This window comes from Ochlerotatus camptorhynchus, unplaced genomic scaffold, assembly GCF_037179485.1.
Source record: "Ochlerotatus camptorhynchus isolate MF236.1 unplaced genomic scaffold, CSIRO-AGI_Acam_v1.1 ptg000232l, whole genome shotgun sequence".
Lineage (NCBI taxonomy): Eukaryota > Metazoa > Arthropoda > Insecta > Diptera > Culicidae > Ochlerotatus > Ochlerotatus camptorhynchus.
Window position 1 is genome coordinate 4570162 of NW_027040722.1, and position 19575 is coordinate 4589736.

The following is a 19575-nucleotide window of genomic DNA, read 5'->3' on the forward strand; positions in this document are numbered from 1 at the left end:
TTATTAATTTTTCTTCAGTTATTTCATTTTAATGTAAGACATAATTTGGGCAAAATATTTTTAATTTGAACTTCTAGTAACCCTATGAGCATCACAAAAGCTTGTTTCTGGACCATGTTTGTTGTCTTGTTTTCATTCTGCGTTCCATTTCATTTTACTCCATTCCATGTTTTAACTGACGATTGAACAATTTTTAGTTTCCACGCCGTGCAGATTACGGGGTTCGAATTAAAAAGTGTTTCGATTAAAAACGATCGCACCGATTGTCCACAGTTCTCAGAAAAAATCTGAATATTACTGATATTGTAAATTCTAGATACCTACTAGATTTCATAGATAAGCGGAGGCGAAGTAGAATGTAGCCAAACGAACTGTCAGTTAGTGTAGCAAGCTGGGTGAATACGGGATCAGTATCATCTGTGTTTTCGTTCGATGATGGTGTAACATCCTGACGCCTGGATAGTCCGGTGGGGGGAGGTGCTGTGGGATGCAACGGTTACCGCATACGTTTGACGATTCCCATATGCTACGTGGATTCCATTCATGCACTTCGCCGCACAAATTGGAAGCAGCAGGCGAAAATCGCATACAGGGGAAATAGCTCTAATGTTGACATATGGATCTAAGACTGGGCCCATCGCTAAAAATTTGCTATTTATCATCATTGTATCTAGATGAACGGTGGGATGGTACTAATGGATATTATTGGTCGCTATTGAAAATTTAGTTGATTGCTGAATTTATGTATGGGCCCATATTAGGGGCATTTAGGCCGACATTACACCCATTTCCCCTATGGAAACCACATATACGTATGGATAGCTCGATATAATATATCACTGGTACAGAATGTACGGCCTTATGAACTTCAAAAAAGGTTTAGAAACCTACAAATGATATTTGCCTGAAACTCAAAAACAGAATGCCAATGAAACGGCTTTAAATCGCCAAAACGATAAAATGAACAAATGTTAAATCGACAAATCAGTCCAAAAACGACCTCCTTGGATGATGTACTTTGCTTTTAAAACACTAAAATGGCGTTAAATAAAGATTGTACTCGAAAAATTTCAACACTTTCTTTTGTGTATATCTTTTTACTGCATGGGGTAAAAATTGAGTAAAACTAGTTTAAAGTGTAATGTTTACATGTGTAAAATCTCGCCACAATCTGTCAAGCGGTTATCGAGGTGGCTTCCAAGCAAGAAATGCTTCGACAAAAAATTATGGGAGCGGTCGTAGAAAATCCATGCCAGTCCAACGAGTGAATCGCGAAACAGTTTGGAATCGACAATTCGACCGTGTCCCGTGGGGTAAAATCGTTCAAGGAGACCCAGACGACCCAGTGGTGAGTTGGCAGCGGAAGAAAAGCGAAGGCGACCGACCTCGTGAACGCAAGGTGAGAGCCGGACTTCATGTCTTTAGGATAAGGAAGGCGCCAAACCGAACCGATAAACAGAATACGGTGGCCCATTCCCGCGCCAGCAAGCTGTACCGCAAGTGGTTGGTGCAGCCGAAGTACATTAAAGCGGACGCCAAGCAATTCACCGGCCTGGAGTTTTTCGTCGGCAAGTCCCGCCTGGATGTTCCGGAGAAGTTCCGGAAGAAGAAGGTTGACAAATTTGCCAACAAGTTCTTAGTGTGGCAGGCGATCTGTGGGTGCGGCAAATTCAGCAAGCCGTACATAAAGACCGGCACCACCAACGGCCAAATATATAAAAAAGAATGCCTCCAGAAGCGCCTGCTGTCCTTCCTCCGGTCCCACAAAGGTGACACTCTGTTTTGGCCAGATCTGGCATCGTGATATTGTGCGAAACCGGTGATGCAGTGGTACGAAGCAAACGATGTTGTTTTTCTGCCGAAGGAGGGAAATCTACCAAACTCAAAAATATAAAAGAATGTCCAAAAATATTTAAGAGAGCAAGTCAGTCCCATCAGAGGTTTAAATTAGTATAAAGGGTGTCCACGATGAAATTGCCACACTATGAAATTGCTCTAACTTTTTAACCGTTGGGTAGAATTTAATGAAAATTTGGGTGGATTTAGTTCATAGTGCATTATTTACATCCTGCAAGTTTTAAAGTCCTGTGATCAAAACTCGCAGAAATGGAGTCGAAAGAACAGCTCGTGCGTGATAAAATCTTACGCATTCATCACGAGAACAAGGATCTCTCGCATCGTTCCATCGCTTAAACGTTGGGAATCGTGAATTCCACGGTGTCGCGAGTGATTAAGCGGTTCGAGGAACGGTTGACCACCGATCGGAAGCCCAGAAGTGAAGGAAAAAGTTTTCCGTACAACGCCAAAAATCACAACCGCGTAGTTGGGGCCTTCAACCGAAATCCGAACGCCTCCGTTAGGGATGTGGCTAAGAAGCTGCACCTAAGCCGAAGTTTTGTCCAGAAGGCCAAAACTAAGGCTGGGCTTCGAACGTTCAAGGTACAAAAGGCCCCTAATCGCGACGAGAAGCAGAACAAGTCCGCCAAAACCCGTGCCAGGAAGTTGTACCTCAACATGCTGACGAAAGTTGAATGCTGCATCATGGACGACGAAACATATGTGAAGGCCGACTTCAAACAGATCCCTGGCAACCTGTTTTCACGGCCAAGGATAAGTTCAGCGTTCCGGAGCATGTCCGCAATCAGAAGATGTCCAAATTTGCGAAGAAATTCCTGGTTTGGCAAGCCATCTGCACGTGTTGGAAGCGGAGTGCACCTTTCGTGACCCAGGACACGATGAACGGACAGGTGTACATAAAAGAGTGCCTCCAGAAGCGGCTGCTTCCTCTCCTGAAGGCCCACAACGTCCCAACAATCTTCTGACCGGATTTGGCCTCATGCCACTACTCCAAGGACGTGCTGAAGTGGTATGCGGACAATAAGGTCAATTTCGTGCCGAAAATGTTCAACCCTCCCAACACTCCGGAGCTCCGCCCCATCGAGAAGTACTGGGCGATTATGAAGCAGCACCTTCTTAAACGACCTAAGGTAGTGAAGACAGTTGAGGAACTGAAGAAAGTATGGGTTTACATGCAAAAAACGGTTGATTCACAGGTTGTGCAGAATCTTATGGCCGGGGTTAAGGCCAAGGTGCGGGCATTTGCGTATGGACTGTAAATAAAATACGAGTAAAATAGTAAAATGAAGTTTAATAGTTATTTCTCAATCCCTAAAAATTTGATGGCAATCGGATGAAAACTCGAATTTTGCGAATCAATTTTGTGTGTGTGTATAAATAATTTATAATAATAATAATAAAAAATAATAATACTCAACCTCCAGAGCTAAAGAATCAAATTGTACCATTTTTGCATTAGTATAATCATAGAGGTAACTCTAAGACCAGAATGTCTCGACGAAACGAGCTCAACTTTTTGGCTCAGCTCTGGTACTATCTTCGATCCCAAGCTAATCGATGCACCCCTCGAAACATAGGAAAATCCACGAACCCCTCATTTTATCTGTCAAACTTTCATAGCGAATCAAAACAAACATAGTGTAGTACTAGAATTTCGATTAGAATGGGGTACGTTAATCGATTTGTTTGGGACCAATAGGCTAGTCAAGTAGTGAGCCAATTTAAAATCGTTAGTTTCGAATTGATTGTTGGTATAATTGTGTGCAAGTACAGTCATACCAACCGCTGGAAACTTACGATTTTAAATTGGCTCACTACTTGACTAGCCTATTGGTCCCAAGTACATCTATAAGCGTACCTCATTCTAGTCGAAATTCTAGTACTTTTTTTGATTTTCTATGAAAGTTTGACATATAAAATGAGGGGTTCGTGGATTTTCCTATGTTTCGAGGGGTGTATCGATTTGCTTGGGACCGAAGATAGTACCAGAGCTGAGCCAAAAAGTTGAGCACGTTTCTTCGGGACCTTCTGGTCTTAGAGTTACCTCTATGGTCATTAGACTGATGCAAAATTTGAAATTTTTGCTCCACAGTGTTCAAACGGTTTCAAATCGGGTCCTGATTAGCCTCCAAAAGTTTAAACTCATTTGATAAGAAACTTACTTGGCACAAACCATTTGAAGTTTATATAGAAATTACTATGGGAAAACAAAACTTCTTGTTCATTGTCTTCTAGCTTTTTTACATATTGTACTGTTAAAAATTCTATTTCTATTCTTTTGGGAATTTTTATCAGCTACAACTTTGCAGAAAATCGTTTTTCTGTCAAATGTCAAATTAAATAGTTATTAATTGTTTAAGAGATTGATAATCTTATGGCAAGATTAAGCAACTGCATTCTGGGCAACACTGTATTCTGCAGTGTGACATAGTAGCCATGATTTTTGTCCTCTATTCTACGCGCCATAAACACCAATGTTGCCTGTTGAACAGTTGATTGAGCATAATCATAAGACATCAGTGACTTGAATCATTAATAATTTTTGTTCCTTATATTTGATCGAAAAGTGGTCTTCAACAAAGTTTTAGCTGAGAAAATTTGCAACAAGCTCAGCTATTATTTTTTAAAGTAAAGTAAACTGGTGAATTTTGAGATCGATATGAACCAGAATTATGGTTTCTCCATAGTAATTCCCATATAAACTTCAAATGGTTTGTGCCAAGTCAGTTTCTCACTAAATGAGTTCAAATTTTGGGATGCTAATCAAGGCCCAATTTGGAACCGTTTGAGCACTGTGGAGCAAAAATTTCAAATTTTGCGTCAGTCTAATGGTCATGCTCTATGCCCATGGAAGTCAAGAAATTTTCCAATCCGAAAAATTACTAGACCGGATCAGGAATCAAACCCAGCCACCTCCAGAGCATGGTCTTGCTTTGTAGCTGCGCCTTTATCGACTGAACTAAGGGAAGCCCCAGTGAGGTGAATTGAGGTAACCCAAGTAACAATCTAAATGCTTGGAAGATTTATTCTTATTTTATCATTGTTTTATCATAGCATCCCTTCCAGCCTGTGGTTGTATTACGGTTTTGTGTGTTTGTCATAAAATCAGGCCGTCAAGTCGTCTATAAAACTGTTTTATGACTACTAAATTAAAACTCAGACTTCATAGTTTTAACGGTAGCTGTAAGGTGGTTCTGCATCGCTACTTATAACTGAAGAATAAAACCAAAACAAAACATACAATTATGTTTTATGGTACACTTTTTATGACCGATATAAAACTTGAAGCAGTCTTAGAGCTTCATTAAAGCTTCATTACAACTATCATCTTTATCAGAGGCCTAAGATTCACAGATAAGAAATATACTGCTACAACAAAAAATACTCTGAAATTTTTTGTCATTATAAAAAACAAATCTATTCAGATATATGAAATGAAAACCCCTTCAGTGCTTCTGAACACGATGAAGATGAGACGATCGACAATATGAAACTCCTGGAGGAACTACAGTTATACGATCCCTACATAAGGCACAGTGCGGTGAAGGAGCTCTTAAAAATATTGAACAAGCGGCTTTCCGATACACTTCCGAAAGATCCACGAACCCTTCTTAAAGCAACGCCGACAGTTTCACTAAATCCGTTTGGAGATGGCCAGTATTGACATCACGGCTTTAAACCTTGTATTGAAAAAGCTTTTAGTGGATCCAATAAGCATTTCTTACATCTTGATTACAAGCGAAAATAGGAGGATCGCTTGGAATGTTGACTTTTTGACAGGTGGTCATGGTTTTTGTTTTGTTTTGATTCGCTGTACCGAATAAAACCAGCAAGCTAGTTATATAGCTTAAATATAACTTAACGCTCTCAATTTGGACTACGAAATGCTAAGATACAACCATTAGGTTTATGTTATGCTATAGAATTCCAATCTAGGAGAATATGTTATATTGAGGTATTTTTAAAGAGTAGCAAGTTATAACGAAAAAAAATGTCGCCGTATGAACAAATTTCACACAGTATGAATAATTACGCTTTAATTGATAGGCAATAAAACACTTTCATACATCTATGTATAATTAAATAATATGTGACTGGTTATTGCTCAACAGTAGTAACAGTTTTGTACTAAATAGATAATCTTTGAATGACTCTTTAATGCATGGTGCTAATGCAGACAAATTAAAAATATCCCTATATTTTAGTATTCATATGGCGCACTAAATTTATGCTCCTATTTGGTATAATAATCACCATAAATATTGCACGGCATGCTGTGAAGCATATACAGATTGGTTTAAAATTATAATAAAGTCGTCTTATTTTCAATGTACAATAATATCAGCCATTATTACCAACTGACAAGGATCATGATTTCACATCAAACATCGAAAGAATAAAACCACAATAAAATATTTCTCAATATTAACTATCATCCAAAAACCCCAACTTAAAACCTTCAAAGTTGTCAAAATGTTTTGCGTATCATGTTTTATCAACTTCTTCAGGAGCGATTTATGCGGTTGTAATATAGTTTTATGGTAGTCATTAGAAGGCTGTTAAAACTTTCTGACCTGGAGGAGGTTTTATGTTTTCATTTTTAACAATCACGTCTAGAGTGTGATAAAACTGACATAAATCCTATGCTCCTAAAGTAGTTCGCATATCAAGTTTTAATGACTGCATTAAAACTGGGCCAATTGGCCATGACATGGCTGTATTGCGGTTCTCAGGAGATTGTTAAAGCAATGTGGTCGTCAGTGAAGGTTTTATAATGTGGTTATATCAACTACTATAAAACTTAAATAAAACAAAAAATTGTTGCTTGGGAAGTTGGGAAGAAGTGAGGTGAGGTGAGGTGAGAATAGGTAAGGCAAATTGAGGTGAGTTGAGGTTAGTTGAGGTGAGGTAAAGTTCGATGAGGTGTGGTGAGGTGAGATGAGGTGAGATGAATTGAGAGGAGGTGAGGGTGATGTGAGGTGAGATGAATTGAGATAAATTGAGGTGAGGTGATTATAAATAAGGTATGGTGAGAGGAGGTAATATAAGGTGAGGTGCGCCCCGTAACGTGGGTAGATCAACTTTTCGTGGTACGTTGGGGGATGTAAGATCTACCACCGATTCCTAGTCCTGACTACTTCAAACAAGGGGAACAGGATTTTTCAGTAAGGAGAAACAAGGTGGAGTAGGGTTAGGTTAGATGAGTTGAGATTAGATGAGATAAGTTGAGATGAAATGAGATGAGATAAGGTGAGATGAGATGAGATGAAATGAGGTGAGATGAGGAGAGGTAAGTCACGTGAGGTGAGGGGTAAGCATGGGAAAAATCGTGTTATTTTGCATTCACTACTCACTCACACGCATATAACGCAACATCAGAAACGAGCAGTAGCTTGTGCAAGCCGTACTGATTTCGTTCGTACCCAGCTTTCCATGCTCGGTAATGGCGGCCTGGTTGTATGAATAAATGTATCCTTCACTGTGCTTTTTGACACCTCAAGTGTCAAAAAGCACAGTGAAGGATACATTTATTCATACAATCCGGCCGCCATTACCGAGCATGGAAAGCTGGATACTTTTTGCTTCTATTTTCTTAGTTGAACGCAGAACTGACCAAAACCGACAGCTAAGCGTAAAATTACTGAGGGTAGTAGTATGGATGATTCTCACCCTATTGTTTTTTGCATGCTGAGCCTTCAACGATTGCATTCTGCTGAGTGAGCTGATTGAGATTTTTTCGGAAAGAATAATGTGTTATTGTCTAGCTTTAAACATAAATTGACACATTTAAATTGGTAACATCCCGCATAAACAATAACCATAAGAGGCGCCTAACCACCAATTCGGGATATCATCCCAATTTTATGTGGTATGGTCGCACCATCTAAGATATCGTCAGTATATGGTACACGTTTATTAGGGATGGTAACATGGAGAAAAGTATTAGTAAATTAAAAGTAAAGTCAATTCAATTGATTTAAATCACTTAGTCAAAAACTATCTCACTCGCCTATTAAAATCGTTAGCGTTTGGTTTTTGCGCTTTCAATCGGGTTCTTCCTCGGTATAGAAAATTGTTCGGCAGCCATTCAGTTTATCCTTCATTCCTTCTAAAGGGTGATACGGTCAAAATTTGGTCAATATCAACTTGACGTATTTCTTTCAATTTTGCATTTAAAAAACCTGAACACCCCTCATTTTGAAGGTGTGTGTGTGTGTAGAATGTTGCTCCTATTTTGATTTTGGAATTCACTCTTCAGTTGTCAAAATGCCGTCCAAGCAAGAAGAGCAGCGTATCAAAATTTTGCTCGCGCATCGCGAAAATCCGAGCTACTCGCACGCAAAGTTGGCAAAATCGCTAAAAGTTGCCAAATCAACCGTTACAAATGTAATTAAAGTGTTTGGGGAACGTTTGTCGACAGCCAGGAAGTCTGGATCGGGGGGAAATCGAAAACCGGAAGCCGCTGAGACGACAAAGAGAGTTGCCGGTAGTTTCAAGCGAAACCCTAACCTCTCTCTCCGAGATGCCGCAAATAAGCTGGGTGTATCGTCTACAACCGTGCATCGAGCCAAAAAACGAGCCGGACTATCGACTTACAAGAAGGTAGTGACTCCAAATCGCGATGATAAACAAAATACGACGGCCAAAGCGCGATCCCGGAGGCTGTACACGACGATGCTGACGAAGTTTGACTGTGTGGTAATGGACGACGAAACCTACGTCAAAGCCGACTACAAGCAGCTTCCGGGACAGGAGTTTTATACGGCAAAAGGAAGGGGAAAGGTAGCAGATGTTTTCAAGCACATGAAACTGTCAAAGTTCGCAAAGAAATATCTGGTTTGGCAAGCCATCTGTACCTGTGGCTTGAAAAGCAGCATTTTCATAGCTTCCGGGACTGTCAACCAAGAAATTTACGTGAAAGAGTGTTTGAATAAACGTCTGCTGCCTTTCCTGAAGAAACACGGTTGTTCCGTACTGTTTTGGCCGGATTTGGCATCTTGCCATTACGGTAAAAAGGCCATGGAGTGGTACGCCGCCAACAACGTGCAGGTGGTTCCCAAGGACAAGAACCCTCCCAACACGCCAGAGCTCCGCCCAATTGAGAAATACTGGGCTATTGTCAAGCGGCACCTAAAGAAGACCAAAAAAACTGCTAAGGGCGAGCAGCAGTTCAAGGCAAACTGGCTTTCTGCGGTGAAGAAGGTGGACAAGGTGGCTGTACAAAATCTGATGGCAGGGGTCAAGCGTAAGGCCTGGCAATTCGGATTTGGAAAAGCGGAAGTCTAACTGAATATTTTTCCTGAATTTTATACTAATTGAACTTGAAAAAGAAATTTAATTTGATTTTTTAAATAAACGATTTCACCGATTTACACGCGTTTTCCCTTGACCAAATTTTGACCGTATCACCCTTTACTGCTGTCAGTCTTTTTTGTCAGTGTTATTTTGAACAATTTTACCTAGCGTCTCACTTTCCAAGAGGTGCTTCCAAAAATTTGGTATTTTGTAATCGTAAAATTGAAAATATTTGTAGTTTTGTGGCGAACGTTTCAGCTCAATTGATCTTAAGAGAACAAAGTTACAACTTGTAAAAGTTGACCATTTTCTATGGAAATCGGCATGCGCTGCTATTATATTGAACACAACTGTACCACGAAAAGGTGATCTACCCTAGTTACGGGGCAAGTACGTAACTAACCATAAGTGTTTTTTTTTGTTATTGAAGTTTCTAACAGCTTTTCATTCTATTTCAAAAATTTTGATTTAGTTTTTCAGTGTTGATTTTTATTTTTCTTGCCGAAAACAGTCAATCGGTGCCGAAGCCGACATTTATCCTACACAAAATAGATCAGACATTAGCTCTCTTCCAGTGCCACATTTCAACACTTTTTCAGGCGAACCTCAGCGCAGGTAGGTCCAAAAACACAGCGCCAAGTACACCAAAAATTCCAAACAGAAAGAACACTTCCCTTTCCTCGTGTTTATTGGCTCATACCTAAATGGGCTGATGAGTGTATCCTTCTTGGCGAAGTGGCTTTAACGCCCCCGATTGTCGTGCACAGTAGATTGTTTGCAGATGGTGCGGAGACTTTCAGCGGCATAAACTTGTTTCAGGCCTGTTTGAACTTGATTTTCTGGTAAACGCAAAAAAAAGATTAATGAACCAAACTCTAAATTATTTGATTGTTGAACCCACAGGTGAAACAGAACATTTTCCTACGCCTATTATGATGATTCCAACTGTCAATGATACACTCCTCCTTTTTCCTAGATTGATAGGGACGACAATTTAAAAGAATGACCGATGTTTTCTGCAAATTCAACGACAGTTTCCAAAATTCGATTATCTTCGTTGATTAGCCCCGTGTCCGGCTTGGAAAGCAAACCCGTTTATGCACGCAGCGATGAGTGCCAAATCAGGTGGTTGTATAACAGCGTTACTGCTGCAGATAGGTAGCTCGTGCAATGATACTGTGGGGCTCTCTCGAGCACTCACATCGCAAAGAACACCAAGTCAAACAGACTCCCTCATGTTGTCGAAGATAGCGATAAAGTGCGGCTGGATTGCGAGTAGAACTGTGCCTTTCACCCGCGCACTGAACCGTTCGCTTGGCCAGGAGCAACTTTTCGATCGCAGTAGGTACGCACTTTTGTCCTTCGTTCTGTCATCTCGCTACTCCCTGCCTACCTCGATTGCCTCGCAGCCTACCCGGTTCAAGAAGTTGGTGTCTGTTTACGTGGCTTTTGTCGTCGCATGTGTTCACGCGGAAGCCTGATTTGGGTTTTGTGGCTCGCGCGCACACACTTCGCCAAGCTGCAGAGCGGTGCAGTAAATAAGAGATGCCTGATGGGGAACGTGCGCGAAGGAGACAATTAATCATTGTTGCTGTTTTTGTTGTTCGCGAACTGCATTCAAAACGGAACCACTTCTGGGAAGACCATCCAAATTCAAACCATTCGCTCAATACAAATGCACTGCCGAGCATTCAAGTGGTAGTGAATTGTGCTGATCGCGCGAAGTTAGAGCGCTGCAAGCCTGTTTTGCTGGTTGCCTTCAAGGTGCCAAGTGCGGTGACCTGATCCGCGATGCAGGCAGCTGGCTGAACGCTCCGACAGCCAGTACTACCGGCTTTGGTTCTCCTTTGCTGCCTATGTTCCCTCTTGCCGTCCGTCGGGACAACAACCTGACCATAAAAAAAATAAGACATTCTCGCGATTGCAGCAATAAGTGATTCCTTGTTCGCGGAATGGTGACGTCACGAAGGTGGTGCGTGCGCACGGCCTAGACCTTCACTTCAACTCGCGTCAGAGGTCTACTAATTCAGCAAATTAAACTGATTCTGATGTGGGAAGAGAGGGAGGGGAAGTAGGGTATGAAGAGTATGAAATATGTTCAATATGGCTTTTAAAAAATATTGAGTTGGAGATGCGGGGCATCGATCCCCGTACCTCTCACATGCTAAGCGAGCGCTCTACCATCTGAGCTACATCCCCTTGTGATTAACAAGTGAATTTTACAATTTAAAAATAAGGCTGGAACAAATGAAAATTATCACATATTTTTTACACGGCATTCGAACCTGTCAATAAGAAATAAAATTTACGATTAATAAAACATGAAATTATAAGCCAAAAAACCGTATCGAATCGAATATTTTAATAATAATGTTAAACACATTATTACTTACAATGAGGTCAACTGGCATACTACTCAACTGCACTTTATTACTTCGAAGAAAAGCAAGGCTGCAAGCAGGGATGGATCGCCCTTTAAGGTACCGTTCATTGCTTTTACATATAGATAACTAACAGTCCAATTGAAATTTAAGTTAATCCATCTTGAAGTAGAAAGATTAATGCTATTATTCTCCCAATCATACTCCCTAACCGTGGTCTATCACACCATGCTTGTTTCACTGTCTTCGTTGTACAAATAAGAATCGGGAAGCGATCATAACGAAACCCTGAAGATCCCAGAATTGTTCTCAGAACTATTCTACAGTTAATTTCTTAAAAAAAACCTACGTAAATTTCTCTGCACTTCCTTGAAGGTCTCTGACTTTCCTGCAATTTTATAGACTTTGCTCAAATGCACTATACTTTTCTGAAGCCCTGAGTACTACTCAACATTCCCACAATAAATAGGAGTTAATAGAACTATCTAGATGCTTATTGAACTATGCTCACAGAACTTCTCTGGATTTCCCTAAAGTTCCCTAAATATTCTTAAAGATCAGGGATCTTCTCTGAAATTCTCATTTTTTCTGAAATTTTACGAAGTTCCGAAAGTTTTTTTTTATTTTCCCAGATGAACTCGAAACCTTTTTAAAATTCTTATAATTTCCCTGCAGCTAATGGAACTGCAATGAGGTTTTCTGATCTTCCCTGAAGTACTCGAAACTACTCTAAAATTCTTGCAATTTTCTTGAAGCTCAGTAGAGAAGAAGAATTTTTCTCCCATCCTTTGCCGACTGCCAAGCAGCTGCAAGCGATTGTCTGACCATAACAATTTACTGGACGAATTAATTTATATCCCACTCATGTTTGCATAATTTTAACATCTTTGCTTATGAGTGGTTAGTAAAGGTTGACTAAAAGTAAATTTGTACGCACACAAAGACCTGTAATTCGTGATTCAATAAGTTTTAGAAGTCCATTAATAATTGCTTTACAGTACTTTTTATTAAAACTTCAAAGTAATAGCATTAGATGGTTACATTTCTCCAGTTCGAACGAAATCTTGAACCTTCCTCTTGATGGAGCCCATCAGCACCCGCACAGTGGAAACGGACACGGAATCAGCACATTTCTTCCATTTTGCAGGCATTTTCTGGATGTCCTTGACTGCCTCGCCGCTTCGTCGAAATCACCGCTATGAAATTGCCTAGTATTTTTCGATTGGTCGAAATTCCGGGCAATTCGGAGGATTCATTAGCTTGGGGACAAAATCGATCTTGTTGGCAGCATACCGCTCCAGAACCACCTTGGAGTAGTGGCACCTGGTCAAATCAGGCCAAAAGATGACTTTGTCCCAACGCTTGCGGATGAACGGCAATACACGCTTTTTCAGGCATTCTTCGATGTAAACTTGGGATGTTATCGTCGAAGATGTGACGAATGATTCCGTTTTCAGGCCACGTCCAGTCGCAATGTAAAATTTTTGACCGGGAAGCTGCTTAAAATCGAGTTTGACGTATGTTTCGTCATCGATCAAAGTGCAGCCCTTGTGTTTCGTCAAAACACGGTCGTACAAGAGCTTTGTATGCTTTTTGGCCACGGAGTGCTGCTTCATGTGCTGGTTCGGATGTTTACTGGCTTTGAACGACTTGTATCCTTCCCTGGCAAGGATTTTCCGCACCGTTTGAAAGTTGGCGTTGTACCTTCTGGCCTTATCTCGGATCGAAAGACCGGGGTTGGCTTTAACGCACCTCAACACCTTGCTGCGCAGCTGACGATCCCTGGTTCCAGTTTTTTCGTAGGTCCTCTGATTCCTTTCCACACTCAGGGTTTCCTTGTAGGTTTTGAGCAGTCAACAAACTGTTGTTTTCGGCATCTTCAGCACTTTAACTAGCTTAGAACTGAACCACTCCGGATTTTCCAGGTGTTTGTGCACAATATTTTTTCTTCCTTGGAGTTACATTTGACGTTATTTCTGAACGCGTTCGACTACTTTGATCTAACTTGCACCAGTTATTCTCTATAAAAGAGTAAACACTAGCGGCGCGCGAGGGGCGTACCAATTTACTTTTAGTCAATTTTTATTCATTCTTATCTTTTGATGCCATGCAATAAAAGCCAAATATATGCGGTAATTAGCCAGACACAAAAAGACACAAATCGGTATCGTCTTCTGTGTCTTGTTGTGTGCGAAAATGTAGCTTTGCTCGGCAGACAACAGTTTAAAAATGTCGCGACATTTTTGTCGCGCTAGATTTCAATTTTTTTTTGGTTTTTTTTATAGGTGCCGAAAATAAAGTGAAATTTTAAAATGTACTGCAGTGCACTAAAACCAGCACTTGAACTCTTAGACCAGAAGGTCCCGAAGAAATGTGTTCAACATTTTGGCTGAGCTCTGGTACTCTCTTCAGTCCCAAGCTAATCGATGCACCCCTCGAAACATAACTGTGGACACCCTTTACATCAAGATTTCCTTCCCTATCCCTAGATACGGTAAAGAAGTAAGTGGCTGTGAATAGGGACAGTCATGCTTTTGGTATCATTGCTTAAATAGAAATTAATGTTTACTCCCCAGCAGTATTTGTGAAAGTAGTCTGACTGAGAATTTTCAAAAGAGACGCGAGTGTCACTAGTATCCAATCTACGAAGTAAAACGAAAGTCGGTTGAAGGAACGAGTAATTAAAAGAAATAATATTCGAGTTTTAGGAAAGATGTGTTCATCGGAAATCTATAACAAATCATTCTCAAGAGTAGTTGTTATCGTCGTCGGTTGAACAGAAGGTTGGTCGAAATTCTTTTGTTAGATAGTTGGTAGAAATTCTTTTGTTAGATGAGGAGCTCGGTGGCCTTATGGTGACCGATTTTGCTTACTGAGCAGAAAATCATGGGTTCAATCCCAAGCTCGTTCACACTCATTGGGTTCAATCCCAAACTTCTACACTGATCTTTATTTTCGCTCGTTGTGTGTAGGTTGGTTGTAGCGATTAGATGCGTTTGTTGAGATTGGAATTTCGGAAAGGGTGATGCAGTTTAAAAAAACATTGTTAACTGCTTTCGGGGACGTCACTTCATTTGAATAGCTTTTTGTTGAGTCAGTCGTAGCTTGTGGTGATGTAAGGGGCACAGTGGCTGTAATGCAACCGTTTTTGCTTATTGAGCAGAAGATCACCCAAGCCCCGTTACATTATTGAGCTGATCTAATGTAGAAAATCGTGAATTATAGAACTCGGCGGAACGATTCGGAAAAGTGATACATATGTTTAAACAAATGTGACGTACGCTTGATCCGGTTCGGAAGACATAGTCAAATGCTTCTTGTAACCGATAATGAACGATCGTCGGTCGTAGCTTGTTGTGATGCAAGTTCCACGGTGGCCTTATAGCGACCGTTTTTGCTTACTTACCAGAAGATCGTGGGTTAGAACCCAAGCTCATTTACATTACTTAGTTGATAGGGTCGCGTCATTTGCTTACGAGGCATTAAAAGATCGCATCACTTTCCAATGTGAATCCAGATCTAATTCACCCTTCCCACTAGCAAAAACGTCCTTCCCGTGACAACCGTGAACATGCAGAGGTGAACTCGGTCTCTAGTAACAACAGGTGACGGATTTCACGCCAACTCATCCAGTGGTTGGCAGCACCCTCTCAGAACCTTATGGAACTTTGTGGGTGTGGAGACTTAGCAATTTTAAGCAACTTTGCGTACTTATTTTTTTCAAAATTTATCTCGCCTAACATTTGATAAGGGTCAAAGTTTTTTGTCGATTTTTTTTTCAAATCGATATAGCTTAAAAATGACAAGCCCTACAAAAAAGTGATGTATGGTGAACTTTTAGCAAATAATCTGAAATTTTATAAAAAAATTTAAATTAAATAAAAATCGGTTTCTACACTCTAAAAAAATATATTTAAAAATTAAAAGTCATTTTCCCAAAAATGGTACCCCTCAGATTTGCTTGATATTTTTTCTCATGAAAGGCAATATAATTACCTAACTTTTCTTCATACAAAGTGGGCGCTTTTAAGGAAAAAAAGTTGTTCGAACAACAACTTTTTCATGTTAATTTTTTTTTAGCGTGTTTCACTCAAAGTCGAATAGTAATACGCGCACAACCTTATTAAAATTCGATTAAACTTTATGGGTATACTTTTCGATAATCTGGGCGAAATCTAGCCTAACATTTGAAAAGGGTACAGAGAAGTTACCTGCAAATCGTCCAATAAGAGTTCAGAACAAAACGTTCTAATGAGGAACAGCCATCTCAGCATGGTTTGCACTTTCCTGTGATGGATTGTATTATAATATATGCATACACTCTATCCAACTTCTATAAAACCACCCTCAAATTGTTCCAAATCAACAGGTAAACTAAGTAAAAATCACTTAGTATGTTTTATTCATGAAAAGATTTCAATTCATGTATTTGTGATTAATTTAATTAGAAAAATAATCATTCATTTATTTTTATGTATTAGGTGTGTCCATTAGTAAGCAATATGCATATATGTTTATACCTCATCTCTCAAGTGAATACATATAATAGCGCAGGTAACTTAACGATTATTTAAGGCATGCCTAAAATAATCGTTAAGTTACCTGCTATATAGCAGTTATATAACAACGCAGGTAGTCACATGAGAGATATAAGGTATAAACTTAAAGCACCGCAGTCTGTTTCTACGAAGTAATGATTATGTTTCTGAATATCGAAATGGATATAAAGAGCATGTTCAGAAACGTTTATTGATGATGTCTCTTAAAGAGGCTTTTATGATGTTTGAAGAGAAATACAAAAGTGTTAAAATCGGATTTACTTCGTTCACTCAGCTCCGACCAAAGCATTGCATACTGTTGGATAGTACAGGTACACATAATGTATGTGTCTGTACTATACATGAAAATGTTAAATTGATTATTAATAGTGTAAAATTTGATTCATATAAAGAAATTGCAGACAAAATACTTTGCAGTAGTCCTATTAGAACCATAGATTGTTTTTATCGTACATGTGAAGAATGCATTTCCACAGATAGTATCGTGAGGGAACTTACATCAGTATTAGAAGCAGATGATATGGAAGAAGTTTTATTTCAACAGTGGTTGACTACCGACCGTTGTAATTTGGAAACTATTATTAAACCTGCAGATGAGTTTGTTCAATATTTGACGGAAAAAGTTGAAAAGCTCATAACCCATGATTTTATTCATAAAGAGCAATCATCTTACCAAAGTAATAAAAAAAATTCTCTTCAAAACGGTGAAATTTTAGTGATTTGCGACTTTTCTGAAAATTATTCATTTATTATTCAAAACTCAGCACAGGGGTATCATTGGAACAATAATCAAGCTACGATACATCCTTTCGAAATTTACTACATAAAAGAAAACAAGTTGGAAAATTTAAGCTTTATTATTATTTCAGAAGTATTGACCCATGATACAATAGCAGTTCAATTATTTATATCAAAATTGTTAGATTTCATTAAACAATCTATTAGTTTCACAAAAATTACTTTCATGTCAGATGGAGCAGCGGCTCATTACAAAAATAAAAAGAATTTTGCCAGTTTGTGCAACTTCAAGTCCAAGTATGGATTGGAAGCAGAATGGCACTTCTTCGCAACGTCTCATGGGAAAGGCCCATGTGACGCAATTGGAGGAACTCTCAAACGAATGGCAAAGAGAGCAAGTCTTGCTCGAGATTATGGAAACACAATCACAACTCCACAAGAACTGTATGACTGGGCAGTTAAACAAACAGATACAAGCATAACAAAATTGAACTTCTGCTTCATATCAAATGATCAATACACAAAGATGTCCGATGAACTCAAGGAGCTGTTCAGTCATGTAAAAACTATACCTGGTACACAAAAATTTCATTGTTTTGTACCTGTTACGGAGACGGTGTCGTTCGGACTTCTTTAAGACAAACTCGTCAAGTTATCTTTCGGAGTAAGCTTTTAGCTGCAATTTATTTTAATTAGTTTTATGCACGTTTTTACAAATTTTTAGTGTTACTTACAATTATTAGTCTTCTTCGTTTTTTTTAATCCGTCTGTGTGTAACAGTTGCTTTGCTTGATTGTTGTAACCTAGTCTATATGAATTCAATCAGTGTTTGTGTTTATTTTAGGCAAAAAATATTACTCACAAGATGGTTATATAACCAGTAGGTTTTATAAGATACAACTTTTAATATTGTAGCACTAAATATAAACTCAAAATTTTAACGTATTCTTCTGTGTTCTTTGTACTAAGTTTTAACAATTGGAATTGATAATGATAGTGAAATTTGCATTACTGACAATTCCGGTTGACGTTTCCGAGCTTGACGTTGTCAGTCAACCGTTAGGTCGACTGGGTCGGCAGCGTTTGCCGATGACGGGGGGTCTTGGATCGTCGCGCACATACCCCACCCCGTATTGCATGAAGTTCCTTCAGCCATACCATCCTGTTCCAGCACGTCCAAGACAGCCAACTTAGTTAACGGACGCTGATGTATGCCCGTAGCAGACCTCACATCCGCGCTGCGTATTCTTCCGTCTTTTCCTGTATACACCTTTACGACGATTCCCCTTTCCCAGCTATTCCTCCTTGTTTCGTTCACGATCATAACCAAGTCTCCAATCTGTATCGGTTTCACTTCCCCGAACCACTTCGACTGTCGCGATATGACTGGTAAGTATTCCCTGATCCATCGACTCCAGAAACGGTCCAACATGACCTGCACGTGCTTCCAATTCGAACGCATAACCGATGCATCATGCAGCGAAGCAGTGACTGGCTGGCATACTCCGTTAGAACTTAGAAGCAGGAAGTGGTTCGGAGTGAGCGCTTCACTCTCTGCTGAATCCAAAGGAAGATACGTAAGCGGACGAGTGTTCACCATTGACTCCACTTCTGCTAAGGCAGTTAAGAGCGTTTCTTCATCAGGATTCCTCGAAATTTCCATGGCGGCCAAAGCTGTCTTCACCGACCGCACTAATCGTTCCCAGATGCCCCCCATGTGCGGAGCATAGGGAGGATTCAGCTTCCACTGCGTTGCTGCTTTTGTGAACGTGGCGGCCAAATCATGGTTGATCTGATTCACTTCTTGCTGCAGTTCTTTCCGGGCTCCCTGGAAATTTGTCCCCTGATCTGAGTATATCTCCAGAGGCGCTCCACGGCGGGCAATGAATCTGCGCACAGCTAACTTGCAGGATTCCGTAGTCAACGTGAATGCAACCTCCAAATGAACTGCCCTCGTCGTGAGACAGGTAAATAATGCCACCCAACGTTTCACACAACCCCGTCCGAATCTGATAGATATTGGTCCAAAATAGTCTAGACCAGTAAAGGTGAAAGGCCTGACGTATGGAGTTAGACGTGCCTCCGGAAGTGGACTCATTCGAGGAGGCTGCGGAATCGACTTACGAACCTTGCATCCCCAACACTTCTTTGCCACCTTTCCCACAGCAGCTCTCAACTCGGACACATGGAACCGTTGCCTGAACTCGTTCACGATCGTCTCGTTGTTCGCATGACCAAACTTACGATGATAGCTGTCTATGATAAGTGTAGTCACGTAGTGGTTTTTGGGCAGAATCGCAGGAAACTTTGCTTCATCTGACAGCCAGGGAGCGGCACCGATCCTACCGTCCTTCCGGATTACGCCATCGACTCCGAAGAAAGGACACAGCTTATAAATTCTGCTGCTCTTCTCAATTACCTTCCGCTGGTTGATGGGTAATTGTTGGTTAGACTCCAGTGTAGCGTATTCACCTGCAAATCCTTCACGTTGTATCAGGCGCAGCATCGTCAGTTCTGCTTCCTGGAGTTCTTCTCTGCTTATAATTTCAGGATCTGGAAGCGGCGGTTTATTCTTTTTCTTCAGGCAGTTATCTCAAAATCGTCGCACATACGCTACAGTCCTCAACATTCGTTCCCATTTCGAGAATCGCTCAAACTGAACCGTTTCATCTGCTGCTGCAATGTGAAGGACGTTGACGGTCCGTATCTCCTCAGAGGTGGTCCATTCCGCCTCCTGTTCCGGC

The 19575-nt window shown here is 40.3% G+C and overlaps 1 non-coding gene across 1 annotated transcript; it reads right to left on the reverse strand.

Annotated features, from left to right (window-relative positions):
* Positions 1–11279: 11279 nt before the first annotated feature.
* On the reverse strand, positions 11280–11352 carry TRNAA-AGC (transfer RNA alanine (anticodon AGC)). Its single transcript has one exon. It is a non-coding gene; the product is annotated as a tRNA-Ala (tRNA).
* Between the last annotated feature and the right edge of the window lie 8223 nt (positions 11353–19575).